Below are 14,757 nucleotides of genomic sequence, written 5' to 3'. Positions count from 1 at the left end.
AGGTGAGAGATAAAGCAGTCTGTGGGAACGGTACCCCTCTCTCTCTTAACGCCCCCCTCGCTGTGTTCACCATCCCCACACTCCAGCACCCAGCATGTCTCCTTCCTTTCTCTTGGAAAGGAGGGAAATTTTATTACAGCTACATGTGCATAACATAAAGCTTCCCCATTTTAACCTTTTCTAAGTGTGAAGCTCAGTGACAGGAAGAAGATTCTCAGTGCTCTTGTGCAATAATCATTGCCATCTATCTCCAGAACTTTTTCATCTTAACCCCGCTCTCATCTGGAACCACTAAACAGTAACTCCCTTTCTCCTCACTTCTGCACTACTGCCAGTCTCTATGAATCTGCTTGCTCCAGGCACCTCATATAGGTGGGATCTCACAGCCGTGCCCTTTTGTGCCTGGCTTATTTCACTCAGCAGAATGTCTTCCAGGTTCATCCTCGCTGTTCCACAGGCCACAATTCCACCCCTCTTCCTGGATAAGGAGGGTTTGTTCAATCACAATCAAGGTCATGACAAAATTACTTTGAATACAACCCATTCTTTGAAATTGTTTTTAACTACAATAGCCATAATCTGAACTTGAAAAATCACAGGGAATGCACGCCAGAGACGTGCGGGTTCACTCGACAGATCCTGCTAGAAAGTAAGTATAGTGTGAGGCGGCCCTGGCACTAACCCCCAACATAAACCCCAGAGCTGAGACCCACTGGTTGGCAGCTCTCTTCCTGGCACCTGTGTTTCCTCCAGGGAGTTCCATGTGAACACATGTCCCAGCTCCCACCTCAGATCACGAAGGGAGGGCACCTGTTACTTTGTCCACTCCTGGATAACTATGTCTGGGGTTGGCCAGAAAAATGAATGACCCCTGCCTATTTTGGGATTCTCAAAGCACATCCATGCTCCCCTATCCACGCAGTAACTTCAGCAGGGCTGTAAGGCAGCAGGAGGAGCACCGTTCTGCTTGACATTCACTGGGTGTCTTAAACAACACGCTTATCATGCATGCCACATGCCACCAACCCAGAAGCTTTGGACTCCGAGATGGTTCATTTCAGAGAGAATCAGGAGTCCCTACGGATCTCAGCAGTGATTTCCTCATCCTGTGGAGAAAGCAGAGGCCACACTACATACAGCCTGGAATCTGGAATCCAAACAAGCCCAAAATGTGCCAAGGTAGCTGTCTCCCCTCCCCCAGGCTCCCTCCCTGTACATCCCTAAGAAGTCTGGAAATCCACAGATCTGCTGGCTCTGGAAAGTGAGGGAGGGGAGAGGAGACAGTGAGTTGCCATGGTGATGGCAGCCAGTCAGAGATCCTCTGCTACTAGGAGAGGGAAGCATCTGTCTGAGTCCCCCTGACAGTGACAGGAGGTGGGGCTGGGGTCAGGGTGGGAGTAGGGGGGAGTGGACATCAATGCCTGAGAGCAGACTCCAAGGGGGTAAAGGGAACTGCGGAAGGCGGCTCCATTTCTAGCGTGATCTGGATGCCAGTTGATTACAATGCTGTCAGAGAGATGGGGTGAGGCAGATGATATAGACAGATGAGAGATATAAAGGTGATAGATAGATAGATAGATAGATAGATAGATAGATAGATACTCACCTACAGAGTAAAACCCTCAACTGTCTTTTGAGGAAGGGAGTACCTAATCCATCTACCAAGGAAACAGATTTCGATGGGGAAAGTAGGCTGCAAGCAACCAACCTGTTAAATGGTGAGGCCTAGATGTGAGCTTAGGGGTAGGGTAGCAGGAAATAATATTGAAAAGAAAGGGAGTGAGGCAAGCCAGAGAAAGGTACAGCCACAAAGACCTGCTGGATAGGAGCATCCCAGGGTGTATAAAGCAATACACAGTAGTGATGAGTGGAGACAGACGCTCAGTTACTGCAGGAAAATGTGCCAAGCATCAAGTCCACAGGACAAATGGTAAGGAGGGACCAAACCCTAAAAAGAAACCATAAAGGCCCAGATGAGGAGGTTCAGAGGGGGTGGGAAGCAGACAGAGGACTGGATGGGAATTGTATTCTTCGTACCTTCATGTTCAAAGCTCCTGGGAACTTTGCTGGGGAAGATGGGCAGCCAAGCGCTGTCCTGGGACCTGCTGTGTCAGCTTTGGACAGGGCCAGCTGATTGTGATCAGTCCAGTTCAGAGAGGCAGCAGGGCATCAACCAAAGGGGCAAGGGGCCCACAATGCACAGAACTGAAGCAGCTTGGCTCACTCAGACCCTTAGTCCCCACATGCTGCCTGGTGGCACCGTGGAGGCCAATTCATTGAGTTCTGCCCAGGAATCCAAGGGCAGTGACTGGCGATGGCCTGGCTCATATTATAACTCACAACCCTCAGGGTACCAAATATAGCATCCAGTCCCTAAAGGGGCTCCTGCCCTTGACAGAGGTAGTTCTACTGTAGTACCTACTGGGCCGTCTTCCTGGGAAGCCTTGCGGAACCTCTAATCAATTCCCAGTCCTCAGGAAGTGTGGTCCTGGCCTCACACTGGAATTCAGAGTATCTTATTTGATCAACACAAGTATATGATTCTCTTTCACTAATGTGGTTTACAAAAGCTATAAAATACAAATAGGAGTTCATCTTTGTGTCCTTATTTTACAAGACTAAGATTTGAGGGATTTTCTTCTATAGAATTTATTGAACTCAATATTGTCAGATATATATTAAAAATGAATAATGACATGTATGCATGATGTCATTTATTTTCTTACCTTTTTATGTGCTTGGAAGGCAGAGAGAGAGAGAAGTAGAGACAGAGACTGACAGAGAGACAGATCATCCAGATTCTGGTTCACTTCACAAATGCCCACCACAGCAGGTGATAGCCCAGAATTCCATCCAAATCTCCCACGCATTGAACAACTTTATTACACAGAGACAGGTTATTCTGTCTCATACATTCTTGTGCCACTAGTTGCTTAGATTTTTTTTCAATCAATTAAAACACAAATTCAATGCAACTTTAAACCAAGCCACATTACCCGAAGTGTGTTCACACTAATGATTAGGCTTATAAAGTACATTACAATGGTGATCAATGTTTCTAATATCAACATATAATGTTTATAAGGGCAACACATATCATGTGAGTTGACATCTGCAAATCACTTAGAAGAGTGCCTGGTGTACATTATAGGTTCAAGAAATGTCAACTACCGTTGTAACTGACATTAGATACAAAAGCAGACCACCCAAAAGTCTTAGGTTCCCAAGTAAGAAAAGTCTTAAATGTTTAAAACAAGTTAAAACTTGTTTTTTTTTAAAAAAAAAAAAAAACAGCAAACAAAAAACCAAGATAATTTAAGCCAAAGTTTTGTGAAAATTTGAAGGGATGAGTAAGTGGAGCTGCTGTTAAGATACCACCGCGGATCCCCAGATCTCTTCTCGGAGTGTCTGGGTTCACGTCCTTGCTAACGCACGACTTGGGAAGCAGCAGTGGTGGTTCAGGCGGTTGGGTCCCTGCCTCCTACACTGGGGACCTGAACTGAGTTCCCAGCTCCTGATGTGGCCTGGCCCAGCCACAGTTGTTGTGGGCATTTGCTGAGTGAACCAGCAGACCAAAGATTCTCTCTCTCTCTCTCTCTCTCTCTCTGATTGCCTTTTGAAGTAATCAATAAAATAAAATTTTTAAAAAATAAGACTGAAAAGTCTACACATTCGTGATCCAGTTAGAAAACTGGCAAAAGATACGAAGAAATAATTCATCCATGAGAACACACAGACAGCAAATAGATAGTTGAGAAGATATACAGGCTGGCGCCATGGCTCAATAGGCTAATCCTCCGCCTAGCGGCGCCGGCACACCAGGTTCTAGTCCCGGTCGGGGCGCCGGATTCTGTCCCGGTTGCCCCTCTTCCAGGCCAGCTCTCTGCTATGGCCCGGGAGTGCAGTGGAGAATGGCCCAAGTGCTTGGGCCATGCACCCCATGGGAGACCAGGAGAAGTACCTGGCTCCTGCCATCGGATCAGCACGGTGCGCCGGCCGCAGCACGCCGGCAGCGGCGGCCATTGGAGGGTGACCCAACGGCAAAAGGAAGACCTTTCTCTCTGTCTCTCTCTCTCACTGTCCACTCTGCCTGTCAAAAAAAAAAAAAAAAAAAGAAGAAGAAGATATACAACATAGCCACCAGGGAAATGCAATTTAAGACCACAAAGAGATATTGCTGTACATCAATTAAAATAACTAAAGTAAAAAACAGTAACAATACCAAATGCTGGTTAGAACATAGGGAAACGAGATTTCTCATACATTGCTGGTGGGGATGCAAAATGGTACACATACTCTAGAAAATAGTTTGCAACTTCTTCATAACATTACACACACAGATGATGAAGCAATTGCATTCCTGGACATTCCCAGAGAAATGAAAGCTGAAATTCATACAAAACCTATACTCAAATGTTTGTAGCAGGTTTACTTATGACAGCCCCACACAAGGACAACCAAAATGTCCTTCAGTGGGTGAGTGGATAAACAAGCTGGGGTACATCCACATCATGGAATACTTTTCAGCAATAAAAGGAAATTGACTGTTGATGTACTCAACAACTTGAGTGGTTCTCAAAGGAATTATACTTAGTAAAGAAAAACAAAATGCCAGTATCCAAAATCATAGGGTGTCTGATTCCATTTACACAGTAATCACAAAAAGACCAGATTACAGAGATGGGATACAGATTTCGAGCTCCCGGAAGAGAGCAGTAGTGGTGGTGATGGCGAGGATGATTCTAAAGGACTACTAGAAAGAAATTCTCTGTAGAAATTCTCTGAGCAGTTCCGTATCCTGACTATGGTGGTGATGACCCAAATCTACACCTGGGATACAGTGGTATGGAACTATACACACACATTGCACCAACGTCAATTTCCTGGTTTTGATACTGTTCTAGAGTTATATAAATTGTATTCATGGGGCAAACTGAAGGAAGGGCCATGGGATCTCGCTGCACTATCTGAAAATTCTTCTGAACCTATAATCATTTCAAGTTTTTAAATTATCAAAAAAAGAGAAAAAAGAAAAAGAGTGAGGAGTGCAGGTGTGTGTGTGTGTGAGAGAGAGAGAGAGTGTGTGTGTGTGATGGGGATGAAGGGAGGGTCAGGAATATTTCATGAAACCTAAAGCAAAATGTTCCCCCCAGAAACAAGTGCGAAGAGCGCGAAGGCAATGTTAACACCCTCCCTTCCCCTCTCCCCCTTCCCTTCTTCGCTCTCTGCTCTCTCTGCCCCCTCCTGTCTGCACTAGTTTCCTCTCTCTGCAGACCTCCTCTGCTGCTCCACACACACACACACACACACACACACGGTGGCTTCACAGCCACGAAGGATCTCACTGCCTCTGGTGGCACTGGTATCTTTGTACTTGGGACACACAGAGAAATTCATTTGTTCTCTCCCAGGTTCAAGTCAAAACTCTCAGGAAAACAAGATCAATCAGCTCTGCTTTGGCCGGGAGTCCATGCCTGTTGCATGGGAGTGGGGTCACACAGACAAATGTACCCCCTCAGGTGAGCACCTTCATCTCTTCCTATCATACACGGAGATGAGGTGCGGGCTTCGCCAGGCAGTGTCAGACTGGCCCAGTCTATGGAGAAAACAGTAACACCCTTTGGCTATTGCCCACCGGAGACACAACGCTGGGAGAAAGGGGGACCCTGGGGACTCATGATGGCCTTCCTGACTTGTTCTTGGGAGCAACCCTCTGCTTTAGGGTCCATAAAGCTCTCCCACTTCAAAATGAAGAAAGAAGGACCCTTAAGAAAGCAGCTGGGGGCTGGCGCCGCGGCTCACTGGGCTAATCCTCCGCCTTGCGGCGCTGGCACTCAGGGTTCTAGTCCCGGTCGGGGCGCCGGATTCTGTCCCGGTTGCCCCTCTTCCAGGCCAGCTCTCTGCTGTGGCCAGGGAGTGCAGTGGAGGATGGCCCAAGTGCTTGGGCCATGCACCCCATGGGAGACCAGGATAAGTACCTGGGTCCTGCCATCGGATCAGCACGGTGCACTGGCCGCAGGACGCCGGCAGCGGCGGCCATTGGAGGGTGACCCAACGGCAAAAGGAAGACCTTTCTCTCTGTCTCTCTCTCTCACTGTCCACTCTGCCTGTCAAAAAAAAAAAAAAAAAAAAGCAGCTGATCAGAAGTGCAAACTGCCTCCCACTGGACACCTGACAAAGCTCACATGGAGCTGGCACCTGCTGCGGGAGTCCTTTGGTTAGCCAGTACAGCCACTCCAGGTGCTACCCACAGGGACATTGCCCTTGTCCAGGTTCCTCCAGGGACACCCCTACAAGGAGACTGGGGAGGAACTGGCTGTGCACATGAGACCTCTTCTAAAGGGAGCCAGCAGCCTTGGGGCTTGAGCCTGTGGCTTGCTGTGCGACTGATGCTCTGCAGTGTTGATCTGTGTGGATCAGAAGATCCTGTTCGCTAGGCTGAAGGTTTTCTTGGCAGCATAACACCTGTAAAATCTTAATTGGCAGCCTGTCCATTTAATTTAGGGAGACTCCATCTTCTGAAAGTCATTTCTAGACAGTTTGCTAAGCTGAACAGTTGGAGTTGAGCCATGCCCTTGGGGCTTCAGGGTTTAGAAGGAAGCCTGAGGGCCGTGCCCATGTTCTCCGCATAATTGATTTTCCCTTAGGGTATAGAGGGCAGCAGAGAAAGTCTATCTTCACCTTGTTTGCTCCATGGAGCATCCTAAGCTCAGCCCTAAGGGTGCTTCATGGTGGGAGGCATCCTCACCCTTGTCCAGGAAGAGGGCATAGCAGATGGACTCAGAGGAAGCTGGGAGAGACTGGAGTCCCCAACCCCCCTGGTCCTCCCCAGGTGTCCTTGTTCCAATTGTCACCACCTCACTGTTTCATAATTGGTGCACCAAATTTAGTTCTTGATATAGGTTACCGCACAGTGTAGCTGCCGCAGCTCTGTCAGTCCTGTGATTAACTTCGAGAATGGACTCTAAGTGGTCTCAGATCCTATGCTATGAGCAGAACGGATTTCAGGAGCAGGATTGCATAACTGACCTGTTTTTCCCTATCCGTTTTAAGCCAGACGATCTCAGACTTAATGTCTCTCCTGTGCACCTTGCTGAAGCCCCAGGGAGCTGCCAGCACAGCTTGACATCCTTCAACATGGGCTTTCAAGCCCCTAAAGTCTCAGCCTTAGTAGAAAAAATGTCCAAGATCCTAAATCCAGCCAACACTGGTTGCACCAGCTGTTTTGGCCTGCAAGTCAGCCACTGTTTCCCATTCCAGGATGAAGGAGTCTGACTGCCCTCACCCTCCGAACTGGGTCAGCCGCATGATTATATGCGGCTTTATTTCCTGGTACCACCACTGCATCTTATTCAGGACTCATTTGGCTGCAAATGAACAGGAAACCACCCCCAAATAACCATAAATAAAAACAGGAAATGCATTCAGGTTTAAAGGGTTATCAAATAGAGGCCCACACGCACAAAACAGCTGGGCCAACAGGATTTGAGAAGATTCACTCGCTCGCTCGCTCTCTCTCCCTGCCCCCCAATTTCTCTCTTCCCCGATTCTCCATCTACATTTGTCTAAAAGGCTATTCCTTCCAGGCTCCATGAAACACCCTCTGTGCTTTCAAAACACTGAGCATCCCACATTCCCAGGGTGACAGAGACAAACCAGCTTTCTCCCCAACCCAATATCAAAAATGTCCAGGTAAGATAATTTGTCTGGCCCTGATGGGATGCCAGCACTGTAGGTGGCGGCTCTACCTGCTATGCCATGGCACCAGCCCCAAGCTTGTTTAGGACAAGAAAATGAGGTTAAAAAAAAATCTTCTTATTAAAGAGATTGATGCAAGACAAAGGCAGCCATGTGTTAATGGGCAAAACAATGGGAGAAAGACCCTGAAAGCATTTCAGAGAACTCATCTATATATATACATATATATGTATATATGATGATATATCATATATACATATATATGTATATATACACACATATATATCATACATACATATATATAAAACTCATATGCATATATATTCATTTTCATCCATTGAAAGAAAGAGATAATGAGAGAGAGAGAGTCTGACACCTTCCATCTGCTTGTTCACTCCCCAAATGCCTGCAATAGCCAGGGCTAGGCCAGTCTGAAGCTAGGTCCAGTTATCCCATATGGGTGGTAGGAACATGAGTGCTTGAGCCACCATCAGCTTCCTCTCTGGGTGTGCTTTAGTAGAACCAGAACTCAAAGGCAAGAACTCTGGTATAGGATGTGGGCATCCCAAGTTGTTTTCTTAACTACGGCATCACTCACTCACTCTCATTTCAAAGACTGTTGAGGCTGCCCTTCTTTTTTTTTTTTTTTTGACAGGCAGAGTGGACAGTGAGAGAGAGAGACAGAGAGAAAGGTCTTCCTTTGCCGTTGGTTCACCCTCCAATGGCCACCGCGGCCAGCGCGCTGCGGCCGGCGCACCGCGCTGATCCGATGGCAGGAGCCAGGAGCCAGGTACTTTTCCTGGTCTCCCATGGGGTGCAGGGCCCAAGCACCTGGGCCATCCTCCACTGCACTCCCTGGCCACAGCAGAGGGCTGGCCTGGAAGAGGGGCAACCGGGACAATATCCGGCGCCCCGACCGGGACTAGAACCCGGTGTGCCGGCGCCGCTAGGCGGAGGATTAGCCTAGTGAGCCGCGGCACCGGCGAGGCTGCCCTTCTCATTATGGACCCAGAACCCTGAAGAGCAGAATTCTTTCCTGAAATCCCAGGGTCAGTTCTGTGTTCTGACTTGCCAGCGAAGTTCTCATCAGAAAGGCAGCCCTGACGGACTCAGGTCCAAGCACAGCTCCTATTGGCAGCAGAACTTCGTACTGGTGTCTATATGATGCTAATTTTGCAGATACGCAGAATGCAAGAGCTATGAGATCATGGCAGCTTCCACTGAACTTTCAAAAGAACGCCTGGGAGGCCAGGCAGAGTTGTGCTGCAGGACTGGAGCCCCTACAAGGAGCAATACATAGTGAAGCTGCAGTGGAGACCCCAGAGGTCACGGCAGCCTAAGGCACCCACCAAGAAGAACTGCAAACAGTGTGCCAGGCAAGCCAAGGAAAGCCAATGACATCAGTGTGCAGCCTCAGGGGGTAACCACGTGAGCAAAGACCAACGGCACCATGGAGGCATGGGACCTGCATTTAGATTTCCAAGGGAGTTTCAGACAAACTGGGCCCAGAGAGAAGTCAGTCACAGGGGTGACATCACCACAGGAACCTCCACTAGAGCAATACCAAGCAGAAATGTGGATTGGAGCTGTGTCGCGAGTCCCCACTGGGGAAATACCTAGTGAGCTGCAGAGAAGAGATGCTAACCTGTGAGAGCCGAAGCATGAATTGTGACCAGCAAAGCCATAGGGGCAGGACTGCCACAGTGTACCCAGGATGGTGGACACGAAATTTCAGGATTGCTGGATTTGGGTCCTTTCTATTTCTGTGTCTCTTCTTTCCCTGGGAAGGTACACGCTGTGCCTGTCCTGCCATTGCATCTTGGAAATAGTTAACTTGTCTTTGATTTTGTCTTGAATATCACATGGACTTTGGACTTTAGACTGTTGGATTAATGTTGGACTGGGTTAAGACTTTGGAAGTTTTGGAGGATGGAATGATTGTATGCTATATGTGAGAAGGACCTGAGTTTTGTGGGGCAGGGGAAGAATATTATGGATTGAACAGAATTTGGCTCCCTAAATTCATGCAGAAGTTTAAACCTCAAGAAATTACATTAATAGTTAATGGATTGGGGCCGGTGCTGTAGCATAGTGGGTAAAGCTGCCGCCTGTAGTGCTGGCATCCCCTATGGGTGCCGGTTCGAGACCCCGCTGCTCCACTTCTGATCCAGCTCTCTGCTGTGGCCTGGGAAAGCAGTGGAATGTGGCCCCTGTATCCACATGGGAGACCAGGAAGATGCTTCTGGCTCTTGGCTTCAGACCTGGCACAGCTCTGGCCCTTGTGGCCATTTGTGGAGTGAATCAGCAGATGGAAGATCTCTCTCTCTCTCTCTCTGCTTCTCCTCTCTCTGTGTAACTCTGACTTTCAAATAAATAAACAAATCTTTAAAAAAATAGTTACTGGATCAATGGTTGATGGATTAGGGTAGAGGTTTGATCAAATTGTTGGAAAGTGGAACCTGATGGAATTGGACTCCTTGGGTGAGGCTCCATGATGGAGTCCCAGTGGCATCATAAGGAGAGACCACATAAAGAGTGGAGGAAGAGTCTACTCCCTGTGCCTCCTGCCTCCTAGCTCACTGTGTGACTCCCCTGCACTGCCCTCCAGCTCACCAGGTGCCTGAAGCGATGGGGCTGTCTGATCTCGCAATGCGAACCTCCAAGCTGTGAACTACAGGGAATGTTTTTCCTTCTGGAGTACTTCTCCTCGGCTATCTCAGTTAAAGTAATGAAAAGCTGACGAATATTGTTGTATTTCAATATGTTTGCTTTCTAGAGAGAATGATACCAGTTTGCCTGTTAGATGGGCAATCGTTCACATTTTAAATTGATTTTCTTGAAAGTGTCTTCTTGTCTAGACACACCGTGCTTGATTAAAATTGAGTTGTCGTATAGAATTGCATTTATATGAAGCTCTAGGAGAGCTGAATCCCATCTGTAGTGATGGAAAGCTGACCAGGGGTTTCTGGTACTAGGCAGGGGCTGAGGATTGCCTGGAGGTAGAGGGTACAGAAGTGTGTTTAGGGTAATAAAAATATGCCACATCTTGATCATAGAAGTGATTACACAGGTTTATGTGCTTTTCAAAACCCACCAAAATTGAAATGACTGTTTTTTATTGGGAAAGTACATCTCTATAAAACTGAATTGGTAGAAACAACAGCCCATATTAGATGAAGTATATGCTGAAAGAGTGTTCTCCCAAGACTGGAGCATTGGTGGTATGGGAGAGGAAATATCCCCCCTCCAATATATTTCTTTGGCATATTCCAAGTTAGCTATTCAGAGAAACTACAGACCTCCACAGACACAGGAATGGCCCTGAAAAGCTGTCCTTTTGTAGAAGAAATTCACAGCTGTCTACATGAGCGACTGGCAGAGGCAGGCAGAGGCCTCTGTCTCGCAAAGACTTCTCACACTAAGCAGAGATCAGATGGAGATTGCACTGGTGGCTGTCACCTGGAGACCTCACCTGCACAGGACAGCCCTTGCTTGATATGTGCCTCCTCCCCCCTCCCTTAGGAAAAGGAGAGGGAAGCTGAGTTTCAAGGAGTTCTCCTCTGTTCGTGTGGTGGAGCACTCGTGATGATATTATTTTTATGCTATTGTCTTCTGTAGCTTTGTCTACTGTCTGTTCATTTTGGAGACTCAATTCTAGAACCTGCAAGGGGCTGGGGATCTCCTTTTGCTGCTACAGTGGATATCAGCCTCTGGAATCAAGCAGGTGCACCCCTTCTCCACGAAGCAAAGAGCTAGAGGAAGGGTTGGTCAAAACTCTCCAATGGTGGTTTCCAAGAGCAGCAGGGGGGTGAAATGAGGAGTTGTTGGCCAAAGGACACAAACTGTCAGCTATACGATGAACCAGGTCTAGGATGTAATGTCCAGCACTGTGACTGCAGTTAATAATATGTGAAATGTTGTGTTGTGGATTTGAATGTGTGAGAAAGTAAATCTTGGCCGGCGCCGTGGCTCACTAGGCTAATCCTCCACCTGCGGCGCCGGCACTCCGTGTTCTAGTCCCGGTCGGGGCACCGGATTCTGTCCCAGTTTCTCCTCTTCCAGTCCAGCTCTCTGCTATGGCCCGGGAGTACAGTGGAGGATGGCCCAAGTGCTTGGGCCCTGCACCCGCATGGGAGACCAGGAGAAGCACCTGGCTCCTGGCTTCAGATCAGCGTGGTGCGCCGGCCACAGCAACCATTTTGGGGGTGAATCAACGGAAAAGGAAGACCTTTCTCTCTGTCTCTCTCTCTCTCACACACTGTCCACTCTGCCTGTCAAAAAAAAAAAAAAAAGAAAGAAAGAAAGTAAATCTTAACCATTCACACACACACACTCACACACACACATGCGCGCTCACACAGAAGTAACTATGAGAGGTGATAATACGCTAATTACCTTGATTGTGCTAATCATTTAACTCTGTATTTATCAAATCATGGCATTGTATACTTTAAGTATCTGCAATTTTATTTATTTGTCAATTACAGCTCAATGAAGGTGAAAAGAATCCTCTCCAAAGCAGACTGAGAACTTGCCATTGGAGGAGGGAGCAGGCTTGTGGGTGACAGGAGGGGCAGCACATCAGGCCAAGGGATCAGCCTGAGAAACACCTCAGGCTGGACACAGGGAACTGATAGTAAGATCACCACTGCCCCTGGATGAACATCCTGGTCAAGTCCATGATCAAATAACAGAAGAGCCTCTTCTCAGTTCCCCAAACAACCAGGGATGAATAATCAGCATATCCCACCCAAATTTCCCACTCTGCATAAGTTACCACTTTCCCCTTCTCCAGCCCAGGGGTGCTGGAGGCTGGAAGCAGCCCCCTCTCTGCCTTGGGTGTTGGTTTCTGCCCCTCTGCCCCACCTGGGGTACAGGGAGAGCGGGTGGGTAAGGAAAACCATCAGCAGACGCTGTGCTCAGGATGATGACTTGGTGCGCTCCGTGCCTCGCAGGCATTCAGAGCTCACTTTTTCCCCTTGGGCTCTTCCAAGTGTCTCCCCAACCCAGACCTCTTTCTACGCCTGTCTCACTTGCAGCTCCCTTGCCAAGCGGTGGTGGAGGAGTGATGTCTTCAAGCTGATTGCAGTCCTGCCATTGGCTCCAGGCATGGTAGGGACCCACCAGCTTCTCCGTGTTGATGCCTCTCTCCCCTTGGGGAAGTTCCACTGGAAAGAATCTAACAAAACTCCAAGGAGCCTGTGGAACACCAGGTCCTGGGGGATTCTCACACACCATTTGTTCTGACACCCAGGCTGTCCCTTACCCTGCCATTGGAGCAGCCCCAGCCAAGGGTACACCCTCCCAGTTTGAGTCCTCAAGCATCCATCAGACACAGGTGACCTGTGACCTCTCAGCTCTGGAAGTCACAAAGGAAGGACTTCAAGGAGTTCATTAGTCTCCAGCTAGAGAGAGACATTCTCCACGGTTGTAGCTGCTCAGAGGGAGAAGGAGATGGGGATGGGGGTTGGGGAAGGAAGGTGGGACCCACAGCATGCCAACAATGTTCATCCAAGAGATCCTCCCTCCAACTGTAACTCTGCCCTTTGGTTTCCCAACTTCTTATTTGCTAAAGGAGGGAGGTCAGCCGAGGTTTGCAGAACAGGCTTCCAGCTCCCTCTTAACACCCTGCTTCGGTGCTCCACTCCTCACTGTAGAATGTGGGAGGGGTTGACCCTATTGTCTTGGAGTCTCAGCCTGAACTGCTACCAACAATAGCTGCTACATACTCATGGCTACATGTGTCAGGTACTCTGCTAAGTTCTTGACATGGGTCAACTCCATTTTCATGATAAACCTATCTGGTAGGAATGTTAGTAGACACAAGGGGTCTGTTCACTTGGTGTCATCAAATAACCAGGCTTATGTGACACTTGCTCAAAGGAAAGATTTACTTATTTGTGACAAGCAACGGAAACTGTGGGAAGGTACTTTTCCCTAATCAACCTCCCTCCTTGAGAAACAGTTTTCCAGGGCTTTCCTAGCCAGGGTTAGGGGAGTGTCCAGGGTGTGGATAAAGGGGAGTGGGAGAGCCCTTCCTGCTCAAGCAATGTATTTCTTCATATATCGCATGTTCAAGCATCTAAAACCAGATTTCTTGCAGCTTTTCTTGTATGTGCTGGTCTGCGCCCTTATCCCCAGCCCCACCATGTTATAAGACAGGCTTTCCAGGAAGATCCTCTGAAAAACAAACTCAAGCCAGTGAATTCTTTCAGAGTCTCTCCGCTGGTGCTCTTGTGCCCTCTTCTTGCCCAAATGCAACATTTTTTTTTATAGGAATGACTTGGTTATTTCCTAAATCTCAAGGAAGTTAGTGACCTTGGCCAAGGTCACACTGCAGTGTCGGGGAGGTGGCTCCAAGACTCTGCATTGTGCTGGATCCAGGAGTGGGTTGATGTGGTGTAATAAAATCCATGGTTGCATTCCTGCCTTTAAAGAGTGTGTGATTCAGGTGGGCTTCCTTCCTCTTGCTGGGAAGCCTCTGCCTTCTCCACCTCACCCCACTTCCCCTCTGGGGTCTCTAGAGGAATGCTAGAAGGCACCACACATTCACAATATATCTTGCTTATCTATCTCTCCTATTAGACTAAGAGTGTTGAGGGTGAGAACCATGCCTTACAAGGCTGTTACCCTTCAGTGTGTCTCAGTGCCTGGTGGGGGCTCAAAAGCCAGGGGTTTGGAAAAGTCATGAAAAAAACCATGAACAGACAAATGAATATACAGGAAATAAGCTGGCTTTGGCTATCCCAACCTGGATTCAAGAATTTGAATACAGAGGCCAGCGCTGTGGCATAATGGGTAAAGCCTCTGCCTGTGTTGTTAGCATTCCATATGGTCCTGGCTTCTCTACTTCCAATCCAGCTCCCTCCCAATGTGCCTGCAAAAGGAGCAGAAGATGGCCCAAGTGTTTGGGCCCCTGCTATCCACATGGGAGACCCGGATGAAGTTCCTGGCTCCTGGCTTCGGCCTGGCCATTGTGGCCATTTGGGGAGTGAACTAGTAGATAAAAGATTTCTCTGTAACTCTGCCTTTCAAATAAATAAGTAAAGCTTTTTAAAA

This window comes from Oryctolagus cuniculus, chromosome 2 (genome assembly GCF_051225735.1).
Source record: "Oryctolagus cuniculus isolate XC-2025 breed Fujian yellow rabbit chromosome 2, ASM5122573v1, whole genome shotgun sequence".
In the NCBI taxonomy this organism is placed as follows: domain Eukaryota; kingdom Metazoa; phylum Chordata; class Mammalia; order Lagomorpha; family Leporidae; genus Oryctolagus; species Oryctolagus cuniculus.
This window is presented reverse-complemented; position numbering follows the sequence as displayed.